This window comes from Cebus imitator, unplaced genomic scaffold (genome assembly GCF_001604975.1).
Source record: "Cebus imitator isolate Cc_AM_T3 unplaced genomic scaffold, Cebus_imitator-1.0 Scaffold408, whole genome shotgun sequence".
Taxonomy (NCBI): Eukaryota; Metazoa; Chordata; class Mammalia; order Primates; family Cebidae; genus Cebus; species Cebus imitator.
In genome coordinates, this window is record NW_016107723.1 from 1,584,881 (window position 1) to 1,607,444 (window position 22,564).

Consider the following 22,564-nt stretch of genomic DNA (forward strand, 5'->3'; position numbering starts at 1 on the left):
ATATTATTACTAATATATATCTTGACTACTACAAATAGCTCAAAGCATAATAATCAATAATAATTCTGTTTACTTTATGAAACAGACCCAAGGGAGAGAAGATAATAGGATAAAAAAGAAACAAGGGTACTAGAGTGTGCAAAAATTCGATTTATATTTTAACTAAAATACTACTGCCCATCATCTGTTTTACAAATTATGACCTACAGTTATCAAAGGAGCAGTTACTGTCTTGATACTTCTTAATTAACTGTTTTTGATAATCAATGCCTGTTCTGAATGCTAGGTTGTATTGGCACATCAAAGAAAATATGTTGTGAGTTTTAAGGAAGATATAGTGTTTTAGTTCTGCATTAATATTCTGCAGATTGCTCCTCTTGTTGGTCCTATGTCATTTATAAAATTATCACCAGCCTCTTATTACTTAGACATAGAAACTTCAACATCAATATTGACTCTCCGCTTACCCTCCATGCTTTTGACTGCTAAGAAACATTACTTTTTTTCTTTCCCAATTCAATATTTATTTATTTTTTGTTTCCTGTGGTAATTTCTTCCCCAAATTTCAATTTCTTAGTACTGAACTATTGAAGAATATTTTCTTGGATAGACTTTGTCTTTATTAACTACTTGGGTTATCATATCTGGTTTCTTGGTTTTAAACATAATTCATTTGCTGCTGATTATAAAATTATGTTTTCATTGTATCCGCTATGTTGAAAAACCACTCATGAGCCTGTTACCTTACCTGGCATCTCCATTGGGTGATGCATAGGCAACTCACATGTCACATGTTTTCAAAAAAATATTTTATGCTACATCCCCATCCCACAAATTCTCTTTATATGCTGATTTTTTGCTCATTTCAATAATTGGCAACTCCTTTTTTTTTGAGATGTTCAGGGCAAAATTGTTGAAGAAATTTTTCCCTTGTCTCCACATCTAATTCATCAAGCAATATTTTAAAAAATAATAGCGTTAAATCTCAATATTATCATGGAATGTCAATGGCCTAAATTCTCCACTTAAACGATAGAGAATGGCAGAATGGATTTAAAAAAACATCAACTAACTATCTACTGTCTATAAGAGACTCATCTAATGCCTAAGGATTCACATAAACAACAAGTTAAGGGGCGAAAAAATATATTCCATCTAAATAGAAACTAAAGCAAGCAAGAGTCACTATTCTTAGATTAGACAAAACAGACTTTGAAGTTTTAAAGGAAAAAAGACAAAGAAGACATTACATAATGATGAAAGGATCAATCCAATAAGAAGATGTTATAATCCTAAACTTATATGCACTTAACACTGGATCTCCCAGATTTATAAAACAATTACTACTAGACTTAAGAGATAACAATACAATAATAATGAATGACTTCAATATTCCACTGACAGCATTAGACAGATCATCAAGACAGAAACTCAACGAAGAAATTAATGCACTTAAACTATACCCGATAACAAATGGACTTAACACATATTTACAGAACATTCTTCTCAACAACTTTGGAATACGCATTCTTCTCAACAGCACATAGCACATTCTTCAAGATAGACAATATGATAGACCATGAAACAAGTCTCAACAAATTTAAGAAAATCAACCTTGTTTCAGGTAACTTCTCAGGCCACAGTGGAATAAAACTGGAAATCACTCCAAAAGGAACCCTCAAACATATGCAAATACATGGAAATTAAATAATCTGTTCTTGAATTACTTTTGCATTAACAATGAAATCAAGATGGAAATTTAAAATTCTTTAAAATAACAGTGACACAATGTATCAAAACCTCTGAGATGTATCAAAAGCAGTGCTAAGAGGAAAGTTCATAGCATTAAATGTCTCCATTGAAAGGTATGAAAAGCACAAGCTGACAACCTAATGCCATACCTCAAAAAACTAGAGAAATGGGAACAGACTAAACCCAAAGATAGAAGAATAAGAAATAGCAAGGATCAGAGTAGAACTAAATTAAATAGAAACAAAAAATAGAAAAGGTAAATGAAACAAAGAGCTTTTTATTTGAAAAGAAAAAAAATTGATAGGCCCTTAGTGAGATTAACCAGGAAAGGAAGAGAGAAGATCCAAACAAGTTTGACTATAATGAAACTGGAAATATTACATCCAATCCCACAGAAATACAAAAGGTCATTCAAGGCTACTATGAACACTTTTACATCCATAAACTAGAAAACCTAGAGGAAATGGATAAATTCCTGGAAATATAATACCCTCCTAGATTAAATCAGGAAGAAACAGAAACTGACCAGACCACAAAAAAGCAGTGAGATTGAATCCATTATTTAAAAAAAAATGCCAATAAAAAAAGCCCAGGATCAGATGGACTCACAGCTAATTTCTACTTGACATTAAAAGAAGAATTGGTCTCAATCCTACTGAAATTATTCCAAAAGATATAGAGAAGAATTTCTCCCTAAATCATTCTATGAAGCTAGTATCACTTTAATATTGAAAGCAGAAAGGGTATAATAAAAAAAAGAAAAGAAAACTAAAGACCAGAACCCCAGATGAACACAAATGCACAAATCGTCAAGAAAATACTAGTTAATTGAATCCAATAGCACAGCAAAAAGATAATATGTCATAACATATCACATCAACAAAATTAAAGCAGAAACTATATGATCATCTCACTAGACACAGAAAAAGCATTTGATAAAATACAGAATCCTTTTATGATAAAAACCCTCAACAAAACAGGCATAGAAGAGACTTAACTCATAGTGAAAAAAAGAAAGCCAAATATGACAAGCCCACAGCTAACATCATACTGAATGGGGGGAAATGTTAAAAGCATTCCCTCTGATAACTGGAGTAAGAGAAGAATGCCCACTTTCACCAGTTTTGCTCAACATAGTACTGGAAGACTGAGACAGAGCAATCAGGCAAGAGAAATAAATAGAGGACATCCAAATTGGAAAAGAGGAAGTCAAACTGTGACTTTTCACTGATGATATAATCAATACCTAGAAAACCCTAAAGATTCATCCAAAGGGATCCTAGATTTGATAAACAAATTCAGTAAACTCTCAGTTTACAAAATCAATATACACAAATCAGTAGTATTGCTATACACCAACATCAACCAAGTTAAGAATCTAATCAAGAACTCAATCTATTTTACAACAGCTGGAAAAAATACCCAGGAATTTATTTAACAATTAGGTTAAATATTTCTATAAGAAAAACTACAAAACATTGCTGAAAGAAATCATAGATGACATAAACAAATGAAAACTCATCCCATACCCATGGATGAAAATAATAAGTATTGTAAAAATGATCAAACTGCCCAAAGCAATCTACAGATTCAATGCAATTGCCATCAAAATACCATCATTTTTCATTAGAACTAGAAATAAATCATAAAATTCATATGGAACTAAAAGAGTCTATATAGCTTAAGAAATATTAAGCATAAAGAACATATCTGGAGGCATCACATTACCAGATTTTAAATTATAATGCAAGGCTATGGTTACCAAAACACTGTGGTACTATTATAGAATAAGCACTTAGAATAGACAACACAGAAATAAAGCCAAATACTTATAGCCAAATGATCTTCAACAAAGCATACAAAAATGTAAATTGGAGAAAGACATCCTAGTCAAGAAATGGTGCTGGGAAAACTGGCAAGCCACATGTAGAAGAATGAAACTTGATTCCTGTCTCTCAGCTTATACAAAAAATCAACACAAGATGGATCAAAGACTGAAATCTAAGACCTGAAACCATAAAAATTCTGGAAGATAACATTGGAAAATCTCTTCTGGACATAGGCATAGGCAAAGAATTCACAACTAAGATTCCAAAAGCAAATGCAACAAAATAAATAAATAAATAAATAAATAAATAAATAAATAAATAAATAAATGAGACCCAGTTAAGCCAAAAAGCTCAGGCACAAGAAAATAATCACCAGAGTAAACAGACAACCCATAGAGTTGGAGAAAATATTCACAAATTATGCATTGGACGAAGGACTAGTATCCAGAATATACAAGCAACTCAAACAAATCAGTAAGCAAAAAGCAAATAATCCCATCAAAAAATGGGCAAAGGGGAAGGATAGAGATTTCTCAAAAGATGTACAAACAGCCAACAAACATATAAACAATGCTCAAATTTTTTGTAGATTCTGGATATCAACTCTTTGTCAGATGGGTAGATTGCAAAAATTTTCTCCTATTCTGTAGGTTGTTTGTTCACACTAAAGATAGTTTTGTTTACTGTGCAAAAGTTATTTAGTTTAATTAGATCCCATTTGTCTATTTTGGCTTTTTGTTGCCATTGGTTTTGGTTTTTTAGTCTTGAAGTCCTTGACCATGCCTATGTTCTGAATGATATTGCTATGTTCTTTATGCTTGTCTTTGCTATGCAGGCTCTTTTTCGGTTCCATATGAACTTTAAAGTGTTTTTTCCAATTCTGTGAAGAAAGTTAATAGTAGCTTGATGGAGATAGCATTGAATCTATACGGTACCACAATGAGATACCATCTCATGCCAGTTAGAATGGCAATCATTAAACAGTCAGGAGACAACAGATGCTGGAGAAGATGTGGAGAAATAGGAAGGTTTTTACACTGTTGATGGGAGAGTAAATTAGTTCAACCATTGTGGAAGACAGTGTGGCAATTTTCAAGGATCTAGAAATAGTAATACCATTTGACCCAGCAATCCTATTACTGGGTATATAGCTAAAGGATTATAAATCATTCTATTATAAAGATACATGCACATGTATGTTTACTGTGTCACTGTTCACAATAGCAAAGACTTGGAACCAACCCAAATGCCCATCAATGATAGACTGGATAAAGAAAATACAGCACATATACACCATGGAACACTATGCAGCCATAAAAATGATGAATTCATGTCCTTTGCCAGGGACATGAATGAAGCTAAAACCCATCATTCTCAGCAAACTAACGCAAGAACAGAAAAACAAACACCACATGCTCACGCTCATAAATGGGAGTTAAACAATGAGAACACATGGACACAGCGAGGGCAACATCACACACTGGGGCTTGTCAGGGGATGGGAGTCTAGGGTGAAATATAACATTAGGAGAAATACCTAATGTAGATGACAGGGTGATGGATACAGCAAACCACTATGTCACATGTATAACTATGTAACAAACCTGCACATTCTGCACATGTACCCCAGAACTTAAAATATAAAAAAAATAGTACAACCTCTATGGAAAGAAGTATGGAAATTCCCTAAAGAACTAAAACTAGGTATACCAATTCATTCCAGCAATTCCACTACTGGATATCTACCCAAAGGAAAAGAAGTCAATATATGAAAAAGACACATGGACATGCAGGTTTATAGCAGCATAATTTGCAGTTGCAAGGATATGGAGTCAATCTAGTTGCTCATCCAGAAAGGAGTGGATGAAGTAAATATGGTATGGAATACTACTCAGCTATAAAAAGAAAAAAAATTAATGTCTTTTGCAGCAACTTGGATGGAGCTGGAGGCCATTATACTAAGTGAAGTAACTCAGGAATGGAAAAACAAATATTGTATGTTCTCATTATAAGTGGAGGCTAAGGTATGAGGATACAAAAAGATATGGAGTGATGTAATGGACATTGGGAACTTGCTGTGGTGATTGGCAGTGTACATATTGGATACAGTGCACAGTGCTCATTTGACAGGTGCACTAAAACCTCAGAATTCACCACTGAATAACTCATTCATGTAACCAAAAAACACCTGTACCCCAAAAACTATAGAAATAAGAACCCAAACATTTTCATGAGTCTCCACTGTAACCATTTTCACGTGAGCCAGCATTATGTCTAGTGTGAGGTTATTTCAATGTTCTTAAAACAGGTCTCCCTCCTTCCTTCCTTGCACTTTTGTAGGCTATTCTCTACCCATTAACAAAGAAATACTTCAAAAATCTATCTAATTTAAAATATTGACATTTGCCCCACGTTTTCTATTGGCTTTATATCTCACCCAGAAAAATAAAAATTAATTACTGTGTAAACTGGTCTCCTGTAACCTCCCTAACTTTGTGACCTCCTTCTCTACCGTCCTACTCACCTAGCTCTAGCCACACTGACCTGCTTGTTGTTCTGCAATTATTCTTGAAAGGTCCTGTTTTACAGCTTTTACTCTTGTGTTTGCCACATAATGCCAACCCTTATTTCTTTCAGGTCACTATGCAAAGTAGCTTCATCAGGAGTAGCCTAAACCCTATTTGGCATTTTGTTTTTGTTTTAGTATTATATATGAGTCTTCTCCTATAGATATGCAGTCAATTAATTGTTTAATGCCTACATTTTTCTAACTAGAATGCAAACTATTTGTATAGGGTCTTTTTGGAGAGTTGTTACTATATATATCTCACTTCTAGAACTGAGACATGTGCTTAACAAGTGTTTTCCAATGGGCAAATAACTGAATACATTTTCTCGATATTAAATATATGGATGATCCTCTAGTTTGTTCCATAAAGCCTTTTTGAACAAAAAATATATTGAATTAATGTATTCAAAAATAAAATAAAATAACAGCATTTTTTAATACCAAGAATGTAAATGCCTTTTGAATTTATCAAATGTATCACATTTTAGACATTGACATGAAAGTTATATTTTAGGCAGGCATTTTTTAGCACAGATTTTTATTTTTCAACATAATGTAATATTCAGAATAAGGTTAAAACCTCACTATTTTTCATGGATATTGTCCTATTTTATTATTTTATTATTTTCAGTTACAGCATTTTTCTCAAATATCAGCTTTTACTTTCTTTTCTATTATTTTACTAAATAAGAGAGAACTGCAAAGAAAAATTCAAGAACATATTGAAAGCATTTCAATACAATTACACAAAGACAAAGATGTTGACGCTGCTGGAGCGGAATTCTTACCTAATAAGCAACCTTATCATGTAACAACTTTTTTTTTTTTTTTTTCAGACAGAGTTTCGCTCTTGTTATCCATGCTGGAGTGCAATGGCTCGATCTCAGCTCACCGCAACCTCTGCCTCCTGGGTTCAAGCAATTCTTCTGCCCCAGCCTGCCCAGTAGCTGGGACTACAGGCGTGTACCACCACTCCCAGCTAATTTTTGTATTCTTAGTAGAGACGGGGTTTCACCACGTTGACCAGGATGGTCTCAATCTCCTGACCTCGTGATCCACCCACCTTGGCCTCCCAAAGTGTTGGGATTATAGGCGTGAGCCACCATGCCCGGCCCATGTAATTACTTTTAATTTTCATCTGTTGATGTAGAAAAGACCAAATTTGGCTTCTAATAAACAGATCTTTAGTAGCAGTGTATGAGAATGTGGGCTGTATAAAAGTTGAAGGTAACGTTCCTATAAAACTCAGCAATACAGCCAAATGAGGCACCTCTAAGATCTAAGTCATTAAAATCAGAATTTCATTAAGAGTACATAATACTAATTAACATTCCTCTACTCCTAGATGCTGAGTCACTTTACTCACAATAGACAAGAAGCTTACATTCTCCTGCTATATGATGTTTGAGACTTTAGGAAAAACATCATATATGAGAAAAAACTATTACAATAATGCATATATTTTTGGTTTCTGATTGTCTTAGTGCATTATTGATATTCCATTTTCACTGGTGCTTCAAGCTTACTGACATGATTCAAATACTTTTGCTTCATCATTGAACTGGAACTTCTTCAAAGATATCCAATTCCTCAGCTTTATCTCCTTAATCTTTTTGAAATGAGGAGCATGAATAATCTTTTGCCTTTATACTTATTTTTGGAGGGTGTAGATAATAGAAACTTGTCTAGCACTGACTTTTCTTAGCCTCGGGCTACTCAGTACCAACTTATAACTATTCCTTCCATTAGTGTGTCAGTTTCTTTCCATCTCAGGGAAAAGACCCAGATGAGGGCTGCAGAGGATGTGTTTTCTTTGAAAATGAAACACCTACAGCAGTTAAAATATGGCAAAAATATTGTCTTGGCAAGACTAAAGTACTATTTCAAGTTCAATGTTAAATAAAGGTTCTCTGTAGCTGGAAGTTTTAATATAATTAGCTGCAGCTCAATTTATGCTATATTATAATAAAAATGTTATTTTTCAATGCAGAAAAAAATCAATCAGAGTCATTCCTCTGGAGACTGCATATGAAACATTAATATTTCACCAGCTGCTTTGTATATATCTCTTTGTTTTAGTATTCTTCCACTTAAAAGTGAAATCTTACCAAACGAGTTCATATGTTTTAGAAATAAATGACTGAACTCAGAATATTCCATATGACAGAATTTTTAATTTATATTAGTTTAAGTACAATAAAACTTAAATCCACTAGTAAGCCAATTTATTTGCTGATCAACATCTAATATTTATATATTTTATTTATTTGATGTCTTAATATAATGTGTGTGTGGATGTATTTTTCCTTTGTTTTGTTTTCTCTGAATAGAGACAGAGTCTTGCTATGTTGTCCAGGCTGATCTTTAACACCTGGCCTCAAGAAATCCTCCCACCTTGGCATCTCAAAGTGTTAGAATTAAAGGGATGAGCCACCATGCCCACCTGGATTTTCTTTTTTTTTTTATATGACTTCAGTAACAATGTATCATAAAAGCCCTTGGAAATTTTACTTACTTGACAATAATTAACATAATCAAAGCAAGATCAATAAGATTAAAACAACACAAAACAAGTACAGAGGTATGAAGTTGTAAATATCAGTAATTTAACCCTGTTAGTGAGGACTTTTGTTTGTAGACCAATAGCACAACTCTATTTAAATTGGTGTATGAAAAGAAAGTTTGTTTAATTAAGAAGCCCAAGCATAGCTGGGTTGTTCTTCATTTTTAGACAAGTTATTATCACCTCCTAGAGAAAGTTGGCTGCAGCTAACTTTTTATAGCCTGTTTTTATCTTATTTATATCCTATTTTTCCAGCAATCTTGTGAAGAAGTTATTTTGCTTTACCAAAAGTTTCAGTGCAACGGTGAGTCTGACAACATGTGGCCCAAACTCAGTCATGCACTGTATTAGTCTGTTTTTATGCTGCTGGTAAAGGCATACCTGAGACTCAGCAATCTACAAAAGAAAGAGGTTTTTTGGACTTACAATTCCATGTGGCTGGTGAGGCCTCACAGTCATGGTGGAAAGCAAGGAGGAGCAAGTCATGTCTTACTTGGATGGCAGCAGGCAAAGAGAGAACTTGTGCAGGACAACTCCCTATTATAAAGCCATCAGATCTCAGAAAGCTTATTCATTATCAGGAGAACAGCAGGGGGAAGACTTAACAGGATGATTCAATTACTTCTACTGGGTCCCTCTAACCACAAGTGAGAATTCAAGATGAAATTTGGGTGGGGACACAGGCAAATTATATAATGCACTAATTCAAGAATCAGGGTAACATGGATAAGCCATTGGTCCAGATCTGGCTCTTGATCCCAAACTTGGAGGTAAAGTTGGAGTCAGTGTCATTTCTACAAGCAACACTGGACCCTGAGTGGGGAGGATGGTTTCCTTGAACTATGATAGGTTTTTTTTCTTTTCTTTTTTTTCTTTGTCAAAGGTGAAACGGAAACCAAATAAGAAAACACATATCCAGTACTATGAAAACGGTTCTAGCACTGGTCTAACTTTAGAGAATACACGATTAATTTACTCTTTGTTTTTAATTAGTTTACAAATGATATGACTTCAACTCCTTCCCACAATCTGTTGCTTGCTATATAGAACAGCTGAATGGCAGCTAGCTAGCTTTGTACACTAATACAGGCCATTCTGAAAGAAAGAGGTGAGAGAAAGGGTGAGAGAGATACACTACCTTATAATCCTGTTTACATTTTTATCTTGTTTTAATTATAGTGATTTAAAAATATTTTTTTGAAAACATCATTATTAGCCCATAGTAGTACTACAGTCCTATCCCCAAAGATATTTCCAGCCCAAAGCAATGGCTCCCGTCTACAATCCAAATGCTTTTGGTGGTCAAGGTGGGAGGGCCAATTGAGGCCACAAGTTTGAAACTAGACTGGCCAACATAAGGAGACCCTGTCTCTCTAAAAAAGAAAATAATATTAAATTAGCCAGGTGTTGTGGTACACCTGTAGTCTCAGCTCCTCAGGTGGCTGAGTGGGGAGGATCATTTGAACTCAGGAATAAAGGTTGTAGTGAGCTATGGCCTCATCAACCTGGGCTACAGAGGAAGACCTGGTCAGAAAGAAAAAAAAAAAATAATAATCCAACACTTTCAGAACTAGAGTGACTGTTTTATTTACTTATTTATTTTTTCCTAGTCTGGAAAGAAAATTAGGCTTAATTTGTTTTTGATGAACAAAACCTCTAATGTAAACTCCTATATGTATAATTACAAAAACCATTTTACTATTTTATTTTCTTATTATTTATAATCCTCATTTTCTATTTGCTTACCAATATTGTATTTCTATTAAGTCTTCCATAACAGTAAACCAATAAACTTTGGAGAACATGTTGTACAAAAAAAAAAAAAAAATGCTTAGATTTGTTAGTATACTCAGGTTCTCCTATTACAGAGCCATTCATTGTCTTGATCAAGAGTAGTTACAACAGATTGGAGAGAAACTGGGAAATTAGACTATCAATAATTCAATTAGAGAAAGAAAAAATAATTAATTTTGATATTTATATTTCATCAAGCCTTACGAGGCTAGACAATGATGCAAATCTATCAATTAAATGGGGTCTTAGAATTACATGTACTAAACAAAAATTATCCAGGCCTGGTGGCATGCACCTGTAGTCCCAGCTACTTGGAAGGCTGAGGCAGGAGAATTGCTTGAACCCAGGAGGCAGAGGTTGCGGTGAGCCGAGATCACACAACTGCACTCCAGCCTGGGCAATAGAGGGAGACTCATGTCTCAAAAAAAAAAAAATTATATGTATTAAAAATTGGCCAAGAATTTTTTTTTTAATTTTATTTTTTATTTTGAGACGGAGTTTCACTCTTGTTACCCATTGCTGGAGTGCAATGGCATGATCTCGGCTCACAGCAACCTCCGCCTCCTGGGTTCAGGCAATTCTCCTGCCTCAGCCTCCTGAGTAGCTGGGATTACAGGCACGCACCACCATGCCCAGCTAATTTTTTGTATTTTTAGTAGAGACGGGGTTTCACACCATGTTGACCAGGATGGTCTCGATCTCTTGACCTCGTGATCCACCCGCCTCGGCCTCCCAAAGTGCTGGGATTACAGGCGTGAGCCACCGCGCCCGGCCCAAGAATTTTTTTAAAAGAACACAAATATCTTACTATAGTGACCAAAATCCTTCTTGTCCTTATGTGTTGAACATACCATTGAATATTCAAATAAGAGAAAAACTGAAAATTCCTCTAGTTTAAACCCTTTTCTCTTATAAATATGTCATTAAGGTACATAGAAAGTAAATGTCTGCATTATGGCAACAGCTACACCCTAACATGAAAATAAAACAAAGACCTGAGTCAAAGACCGTGGTCTATCAAGTATTTCATAGTTTATGAGCATATAATGCCTTAACCCTAAATCTACTGTAGTGTCTTTTGCTAAACTGTTATTCTTGTTAATACTGGCTCAATATATAATAATATCTAAACTTTATAACACTAAGAGGATAACACAGAGATACATGTTGAAAGAGTTGGATAGAAGGATCAAGAGAGTGTTACCCTTTAGGGTTTGTTTAATGTATATGTCCTGCCATTTGTTATTTAATATTTGTCATTTTATTATAATTACAATAAAATGATGAGCATTATTTTCTTTGTTTTTACTCTAACATTCTTTGTTTTTACTCTAACATTTCAAGGTTAAGTCTACTTTCAGTTTCAGAATTGTTTAATCCAAACTGTTCATGTCAGTACAAATAACAACAAGAACAAAACTGTATACATGCAAATTTATTTTTCACAATCTCATGTGTTCAATTACTAATCAATAAAAAACATTGCAATTGTGATTTATTTCTATAGAGTTAACAATGCATGGGAAATTATAGAGAAAAATATTATAGTCCCTGCCCAGACAGCTCTATAAAGGTGGATCAGAGAGAAAAGACTTCCATTGTGATACCATCTCAGAAAATTACAGAGCAGTGTATGATGAAGGAATAAACACAGTAATTTGAACTTAAGTATCATAAAAATTCTCATAAATTTGAGAAAGGTAGGAAAATTGAACAATTCAGTTTCATGGCATTTGCTTATCATCTCTTAATCAATTTTTCCTACCTACTCCTTCAGCTGTATTTTCTAATCCACACATTATAATACAATGTATTACAACTTCAAAACCACAAGAAAAAGCTCCATATGGGAGGAAGCTCAAATTTCTTGACACGGCATGTAAAGGATCACTGTTTGGTCTTTGCTAAACTAAAATAAACTACACCCTTTTTCATATTATATGTGACTGCTATACTGAATGACTTGAAGTTCTTTAATGTGACAAATTATTTATAGCCTCCAAGAATGCTGTTGCTTCAACCATTCCATATTTTTTACTCCATCTCTACATTTTTCTAATACACCCCTCCTTCACTTTATGACTTCTGCAATTATAACTTCCAAGAAGTCTACTTATTCTACTCTCTGCATGTTAATAAGATAGGCCTCTTCTGTGTGTCTTTAGTGAATCAATGTAGGTTTCTGTCATATTGTCTGTGATACCCTCCCTTGAGAAGAAACAAAAAAGCAGTCTCTGATATCCGAAAACTAATCTGATGCTTGTAACTGCTAATGTTATTGCAAACTGATCTTGTGCTTACAGTTAAACAAAGTTGCTCTTTTTTTTTTTTTGAAATACAATAGGAAAACAATAGAAAGAAAAAGAAACAAATTCAAAGCTGATTATTTGAAAAGATTAATACAATTAAATTAGGTAGGAAGAAAAGATGATAGCCTACCTGGCTTTGGAAATGAGTGAAGTCTATAATACTAAACGTAAAATGAACTAAACATAAACAACATAGTGGACAAAGTTGTCTCCAATGGGGGTATAGCTTAAAAATTCTAATATTGCTACCCACGTGTAGTAGAACTGAAAAACTAGTAAATGGATGTCAAATACTGGTAACAGGGTTTTCCAATGTTACAGTGGGCATTAACAAGTATTCAAGGGGAGATAGCTGAAATGATTCATGTGATAGCACATTAGAGTTGGAGACCTTAATATGAGCTAATATTTAACTTAATATGGGCACAGATGCTTACATATAGAGATATGTATAAAGAAGTATATGTATATACATAGGTTAATATACACACTTTTACTTTAGTGTCTGCCTTAGTCTGTTCAGGCTGCTATAACTAGATGCCAGAAACTGTATTCCTTTTAGATAACAGAAATTTCTTTCTTAATGTTCTGGGTGCTAGAAAATCCAAAGTCAAGGGACTGTCAGATTTGGTGTGTGGTGAAGGCTTTCTGGCTCATAAATGGCACCTTCTTGCTGTGTCTTCATATGGCGTGATGGGCAAGAAAGCTCTGTCCTTATGACCTAATCACAACCCCAAAGCCTCCACCTTCTAATACCATTACCTTGGTGATGAGGTTTCAGGATATACATGTGGGAGGGATATAAACATTTAGACCATAGCCGTGTTTCATGTGAGGGGGCCTAGAAACAACAATACCCAAGAGCAACAAGCACATTTTAGGGCCGGGATCCTGATTTCAAACATTATCCTGCAGTAAAAGAAACCAAAGTTCCTTCAAGTTTCTGCTACTGATGCAGAAAATATACCAGGTGATCCTGACACATTTTATAGAACTAGAAGTTAAGAAAATGCTAAAAATAAAAAAATCCTCACAAAATGCTGAGGATCTGCTAAAGGGACAAAGGAACTCACCAAAAGGATACTCCATAGTCAATCTTGGTCAACTGAAGCAACAAATTAAATCAAATTTTATGGGATCATAACTCAACATATAAAATAAATATTCATGAGTTCATATGATATAAATAAATTATTTAATAAATAATTAAGTTGGAAGAATGAATTAACCTCCCATGCAGAAGAATTTCAAATAATTTAGGTGGCTATGCCATCCTTATGGGCTGTCAGTAGTTTTTTTCATATCAGTGAAGTATGAAAAAGAGAAAAAAACATGAATAACCACAGTACAAAAATTTGACAAACATTACCTTAGCCAGGTCACCAAAGTTAATATTCTTTTGATTATATATTGATTATATATACCCATGATATTATACAATAAAAATGGCACTTTACCTCCATGGCTTTCCTTTCAAAAGCAAATTCCCCAGTCTAATAATGAGAAAAAAATCAGACACATCCCTGTTGAGGGATGTTCCACAAAATACATGACCATGACTCTTTAAAGTGGTTAAGGCTCCTAGAACAAGGAAAATTTGAGAACCTGCCACATCAACAACTAAATGTAATGGAATAAATATCCTGAATTGGATCCTGGAACACAGAAAGGACAGTAAAGAAAACTGAGGAAATCTGACTAAGTTATGTATTTTAATTAATAGTAATGTATTAACATCTGTTCATTAATTATGAAATTTACAATAGGAGAAATTAGGGGTCACACAAGGTCTCTGTGTCCTTGTTGCAATGCTTCTATGATTCTAAACTACTGTAAGAAATATTTTGTTACCAATACAACCATTAAAGGTATTCTTTATTTCTGTTAAAATGATTTCAATTTCTGGTGTTTTCTTTTGTTTCTTTTTTAGAGTTTCTCTCTGTTTACACTGCCCATCTATTCTTGTGTGTGGTCCCCATTTTCCTTTAGTTCCCTTAACATTGCTCATTAATCAGGGTCATTTTCAACTCGTGGTATGATTCTTCTGTGTCTGATAATTGGATTGTGTCTTCATATTATGCGTTTTCTTGCCTTTTGGCATGTCTTGTCATTTTTGCTTAAAGCTGAATATGTTGGATCAGGTAAAAAGAAATGAGGTAAAGCATCCTAACGTGTGTATGTGTTTAGTGTATGTTAATATCTCTAGAAGTTAGCTGTGTTTAATGTTTGTTGTAGCTAGAGCTGCCAAAGGCGTCACTCTGTCCTCATGCCCTTGTTTTTTTTCCTCCTCTTATGCTTTGAACTTCCTTACTTTTCCTTGGAGTATCTGACATGTAGTTATATAAGCAGTAATTCACTGTTAACATATTAGAGACTTGATAGAGTGGTAAGCTGTGGAGGAAAGGAATATTCTATTATCTCAAGGTTGAATCCTGCTGTTTCAACGGGTCTGTGTTTCTGGAATGTGACCTTCAGTGTTTCTTCAAGGTTACAGCATTATTTTCTCTCAACTTTTTTTTCAGCATTTCCAGTTCTTTCCTTGAAACTCTATTCTTGACAACATTGTATTTCCTTGCTTTATTTATTTATTTATTTTTAAAATTTTGACACGAAGGCCAGGTGGGGCTGAATCAAAAAAAATTCACTCCCCTCCTTGGGATTTTTTGAGCTGCTTTTGTCTGCTTGTTTGTTTAGGATTTTATTTGACAAAGCATTTTCTTTCATTTTTATTGAAGTATAATTGACAAAACATATTTATCCATTTTAGGTATACTACTTAATGTTTTAATAGACTTATACATGGTGAAATAATCACCACAACTAGGCTGACTAACATATCTAATACCTAACATAGTGTGTGTGGAGAACATTTAATAACTACCTTCTAAGAAAATCTGAATTAGATAATATATTATTGTTGATTATAGTCACATTGCTCTACCTTAGATCTCCAGAATTTACTCATCTTCCTCACTGAAACCCCAGTATTGAACACTCTTTCTGTCTCTTTCTTTTCTCCTCTTCTCTATTATTTCAATTGAATATGTTTCCTTGCTTGTAATTTTTCCTACAATATCTGAGGCTCTATTTTTCTAAATTTTCTTTTCATCTATTCTTCATTTTGAATAGTTTCTATCAATCTAACTTATTATTTATTAGTTATTAGTTTGGACATCTTTGGTATTCTGTGGAACCAATCTAGTGATGTTTTTATTTTAGACATTGGAAGTTTAAGCTCTAGAATTTCTGTTATTGTTTTCATTTTTTGTAGTTATTTTGTGTTTAGTAACAAAGCAGCATGTTTTTTCTTAATATTTGAGAAATGTTAATTTCTCAAATATTAAGAAAAAGGTCACTTAAATAGAGAATCCGGAAACTCTAAAGATAGATAGTTTCTATTGTTTACATACTTTTATTAAATATAGGTCACAGGTTTCTGTTTTTTATATTTGGGTGTCAATAATTTTTGGTTGAAAACTGGGCAGTTTACATAATAAAATGTAGTGACTCTGATATATTCATTTGAGGATGTTTCAAGTTTTAATTCTATTAATAGTTGAAATTTAACTTTCTTGAACTCAAATGTAATCTTTTATTTCCTTTATAGTGTGCAACAACTTATATCAAAATTCTGTTATCATGGACTCTACTGTTGCATTTTTAGCTTGGCCACCTGGCAGTTTCCCTAATTCTGTGTAATAAGCTGACTCAAACTTATTTTGAGAGTCTCTTTTTATGCTCTTTGATGAGGAGTTCAGATTAGGTTGATCTATGAAAAATGAGGTAGGCTAAATCAAGATAATGTCTTCTATAAAAAGATTAATCTTTTTTTTCTGCCAGGGTATCACATGTGCTAACATCCTTAGCCTAATTTAGCACTCTTCTACATTTGATAGATGTTGTAGGTCCAAAATGGAAAATTCGTTATGCTACTTGAAACACTGATTCTTATTTTACCTCTAGGTTAATGCTAATCTTTGCTCGGTTCCACAGCTTCTTACTCTGTTTACCACACAAACGTTCAAGCCATCATATGCCATCCAGACTGTATATGTGTGTATATATTTTATATATACAGTATATATGTGTATATATGTATACACACGCATGTATATATATACACATTGTGTGTGTGTGTATATATAGTCTTGATGACATATGACTGTCTGAGTGTATATGTGTATACACACACACACACAGACACACACACACACGTAATACTTACATTAAGTGTGTATATGAACATTTAATTTAAATTTTTGAATTAACTCTGTTGCAAAAATGTATGTGTGTATGTTTGTATGAACTACAGGAATATATTGTTATTCCATTTTGCACCAGCTATTTCCAGAATTTCCTGTGGGACAGTGGAAAGACGAGAGGAAACTCGTCTTTCTCCATCTGTTCTGCCATTGACACAAATTGCTTTCCACATATACAGCTAACCTGTAAAATTGTTTATATAACTACCATATTTTCTTCCTTCAACCTAATTGTATATGCCTTGTTCATTGTTCACTTTAGGACTGCTATCTAATGTTTAAACAAGACATATAATTTTTTTTCTTCACAGCAGTCTTTATTATTTATGAATTTTGTTTTTTCTGGCACTTTAATGATATCTGGTAAGAGTTAGAACCTCTCACTACCACTTATATTTATTCTCTTTATTGTTTTTCTGTACAGACTCTGCTGATCTGAGTTGCTTTGGTGAACATAACACATCTTCTACATCATAATCATGAAATATGGGTTTAGTTTCCTTGGAACACATTTTTAATTTTTTCTTTAATTCTCTTTGTGACAATTTGGTAATTTATGAGAGGAAAAGAAGAAAAATCCTGACACTCAGCGATGTTCAAAACTGAATCCATTATCAGTCTTAAATATTACTTGGGAGTTTCTTCTTAAATCATTTCATCCCCAAGAATTTTGACACTATTTTTTACTGTTCTTTCTTCTTTTTTGGTGTTTCTTTGATTTTTACTATCTCAAATTTTTTCTTAAAATCTTTCAGAGCCCATGATTTTATTCTTGTTTACATGGGACAAACTGGGTAACTTCTCCAAGTTCCAAAGAAAAGTGACTTGGAACAAATTATCTTACTGTCCTTCTATCTGTTGTACAGGTAGAAGGTTGTTATACAGATAGAAGGTTGGTTTGACCTAACGAAGACAAAGTTAATTTTTGAATTTTTATAAATTTAATATATTTACCACATATATGAACTAGAGTTAATATTATTCCAGGATTAAAAATGTGTATAATGTCCTTCAATTAGGGTTTTTATGTGTTTTTTTCCTTATCATTATATAGGTATTTTCTGTCTTGGGGGATGGAGACCACAGCAGTAAAATTTCTTTTTTATCACGTATTATGGGTAAATAATATTAGCATGTCTTATTACCGTAGTTGTCAACCTTGATCACCTAGCTAAGGTAGTGTTTGTCAGGCTTCTCCACTGAAAAGATGCATCTTTTTTCCCTTTTCCTATTGTTCCTTTTGAGCAGAAGTCACTATATGCGTATGTAGCTATTCCAGCCTTCAAGAGGACGGAACATAACGTCCTAAATATAGGATGTTAGCCTTGAAGGCTGGAAGAGCTACATATATAACAGAATTACTCTGCTTGCAGCTATGTCTGAAGCTCAATTTATTTACATATTCAATAATTTATTTATGTAAATATGGAATTCTGGAAATATATTTGTACTTTGTGTAACAAAGATGATATTCAACCTCCTAACACATGGGAAATACATTCAAAGAATTTTCATAAATTATTATATTTAAAAGTTATGTGGATATTATTATTGAAGAAATTTTATCTTAAGTATTACATATAGTTGAATGTATCAACAAAAAACTATAAATTCAACTTCTAATTAGAAATTTTAGAATAAACATGAAATATCAAGAGCCAGGTCTCTGACTGTATTCTTTTTCCAAGAGCTACAAGGAAAAACTAAGAATTAATGTGCTAGAGTTAAGTCTGCTTGTTTCTATGCCACTCTCTATTCCCCATTAGAAATGCTAAACTTGATGAGATAAATTTGAAAGGGAAAGGAAAACAGCCAAATGATTCTTTGGGAGTGGTGCATACCAACGCAAAATTGCTTCTTTCTCATTTCCATGACATAATTTGGGGGAATTTCAAGTGAATTATTGAGGCTCTTTATGTACAAGATATCCAAACAGATAAATTGAAAAGTAAAATCTTTGTATCTTATGCTCAAGGCAGGGTACAAGTGGGATCAGAATTTTTCTGCCTATCCTGGAGTGGGATACAGAAGCTCTAAGAACACCAATAGAGTGGGAAGGATTACAGTGGAGCTGAGAAAGCCACATAGTAACAAGACCTCAATTACAGGGACAAGCGATGTTAGTATGTTATGTAAGCAAAACATCCAAGGAGATAATTTAACCAGAAAACTTTTAGTAGATTTGTACAGAAAGCCCAATAGATAGATGAAAGAAGCTAAAAGTAGGTCACAGCTAAGGATAGCCAGGCACACCTAGTCTAATACTCTGAAGCATATAAGACATTTAAGATTTTGGATAAAAGCCATTGCTGAAGAAAAAAGAAAAATAATTTGAGGAAGACCTGAAAAAATGTTTATTTATATTAGATATAATTAATATGGTAGTAGACTAAAATTGGATATTGAAAATTACAGTAATTCTGAGATAGCAAAATTGGGAGCTTCTCTTCATCAACAAGATTAAGAAATATCAGCAATTTAATTAAATAAAAATAAACTAAATATATTATAAACTGGGATTTTCATAATTTAAGTTAGATGACTAGAAACAACTGGACCCTCTGAGATTAAACGATAAACCCACCAAATGAAATAATGAGTCAGGTGACATTAATCCTAGGGTGTAAGTTGTTCTGAGGCACTCAGTGTTCTATATAGCCAATGACTGATGCTAAAAGTCACTCTTACACACTTCCATGTGTTAGCATCAGTAAAATTAATGTTCTTGAGATTATCCAGCAACGTGTGACAATAAAAAATGTTTTTATTAAAGAATCCCCGTGACTGAGGGGAATTAGCACAGAACTACATTAGTTAGATTGCTTAGCATCACTAGGAGATAGCACATATATTGACCACCAGGGTGACAGCATGGCTACTTTTAGGGAATGTGGTAAGTGAAGAGTCTGGTTCAGAAAAATCAATAACATGGCCCAGCCTTTTCTTTATGGGATGCCATGATCTTCACATAGTATTTTGCAGAACACTCAGAGAAGAGGTAGAAGCAATAAAGACCAGGATGTGAGGCCATCTAAAAGTTAGTCATGAAGTTTTATTTCAGAGGGTGCCTTTGTGATGGTCTGACTTTCCTGGCCAGTGGCCACTGGCAGAGATAAAGTGAATATACGGTTTATTTTCAAACGTGAGAAAACCAGGACATTCTTTGAGATGATTTCGAGATTGATACCTAAAGACATGATAAGACTTTCTGATAACTTTTCAGGACATGGAGTCCTGTTTTGTAATCACAAGCAGGTATATTTAAATAGATATATTGTATACAGACTCTTAACATTTGCAACTTTAACAGAATCAATAAATTCTAGTTACCTGTCCTCATTACAAAATTCTTTACTCATTTTTTTTCCAGCAACCAGCCAGCCTTATTATTCTGAAGGTGTAAAAACTATAAAGAGAGAATTCAGGAAAGAAAATAAATCATTAGACTCCTACAAAACAATTTTACAAGCTAACAATTTTACAAGTTAAACAGATATTTGCAAAATGTTTAGATTTCTTATTTTATGATCTTTATGAAACTATATAATTATCATCAGATAATCTTTCTCTTAGGCTATGCCTCACCTATTCTGACATCTTTTATTCTTTATTAATCTTATTAGTGTGAAAATAAAAATTGAATTTTCTTAACATAACTGTGGGGAGTGTATTCTCCTAAGACTATAAAAATAATAATTGTACACTTATTTTGTGATAGGCAGATAATGCAGTAAGCAGCAATCTGAATCATTCATATACACACACATACACACACAAACTCACAATAGTTTTATCAAGTGAGGGCTACTCTAAATCAATTACTTTAGTCAAGTTTAAGGGACACATACCTATATCCAAATGCCAAATGAAATTGTTAATAAATACTGCATAGAACAATTTCTCCTAGAGATATGTTTACAAATGACTGGAAAAAGAGTCACTTTTATTACATTGGTTATCAAGGTACTTTCCTTTAACAGTGTTTTTGAAATATCTGACTAATGTGTTCCATATGCGAAGTACCTTTTTATAAGTACTCCTAAGTCTTGCTTTTTAAAATTGAGTAATGCCAATAAGTGGTCATATGGTTAACTCCGGGAACAAGAGCTATTTATTCAGAATAGAAACATGATATATAGTGAGTCAGGAATTCCAAGAAATCAAGTGGGTGGTAATAGCTTAAGAAAAAAAAAGTTCTATTTAGAACAACATTAACATTTTGGAAATCAACATTATATATTGCTCTGCCTTACCTACTAATCCTCAATTCATCACAATTTAAAAAAGTTTCTGTCTCCAGGAAAGTTTATGGATATACTAAATTAGGCATCTGTTTATGAGATTTGCTTTTAAGGGCATCAAGAATTTCCCTGAATTATTCCCCTAGCCCAATTCCCTTCACCAATGTACATACAAAGTTTGATTTTTTTCCATCATAAGTCAATTATTTTATGTACTATAAAAGGAAGTTTTAGTACCAAGATACAAATGCCTAGTAAAAAATACTATAAAATAGTTTATTCATGGCAAAAATAGCAGAAACGGAGAAAATTAATCAGGAAATAGTGTTTGTATACAAATCTCTGTGTTGAAGTAGGAAGTGGGATGGAACTCTATTCCTTGTAAATGCCAACTACTCCCAGCTGTCATCATATTCAATTACCCAAACTCTTCTGAATTTATGGCTGAACATGTGACACAATTCTAAAAAATGCTATATAAAGGAAGATTTTTGGGAAAGCATTTTACTTCAAAATGAAAACAGTGGAAGATGGGAAGAGATTGCTCATGACTGCATTGCCCTTTCTGCCTTGCAGGCCCCTGGGAAAACCAGCCCTGGCAATCATCTCTCTGTCCCTCTGCCGAAATTCTTTGAATTATAAAACTAGTCCCCATAACCCAAAATAATGTCATCATTTTAACACTAAAGTGTGCTATTTGTCCTTATGCCCTGCATTCTGAAGGAGAAAATGTCCCACTGGAAAAAAGTGGCCATAAATATAGACTCTTTCCAATGCAATGTCTTGCTCTCTGGGACTGTAACCATTGGAGATTTGGGTACCCCAGAAAAACTCTCTTTAAAATGGATGTTGTATTTAATATAAATTTAATTGTTATTCTCAAAGAGTATGTGGATATGACTTCAGCTGCATAAGTTCCATTGCAACTCAAAGAAAAATTCAAAAACATATTGTTCAATCATATGTATTGTTTTGAATGTTTTATTATTTTATTACATTTACTTAAGGAATGTGGTTTTAAGACATAGTATATGAATGTGTAATAAGCATTTGACCATTTCCTGTTAGGAATTTTTGTGTTTTTTCTTTTGGTACAATTATGATTAAAGTTATAGTAAATATAATGTTCATACACATGTCTATTCTCATGAAGAATATTTTTAGTATGTGCATAACCTAATGTTTCTTATATTTATAAAATTGCTTTATTGTTACAAATATTTTTTAAAGTTTTTTTTTTTTTTAT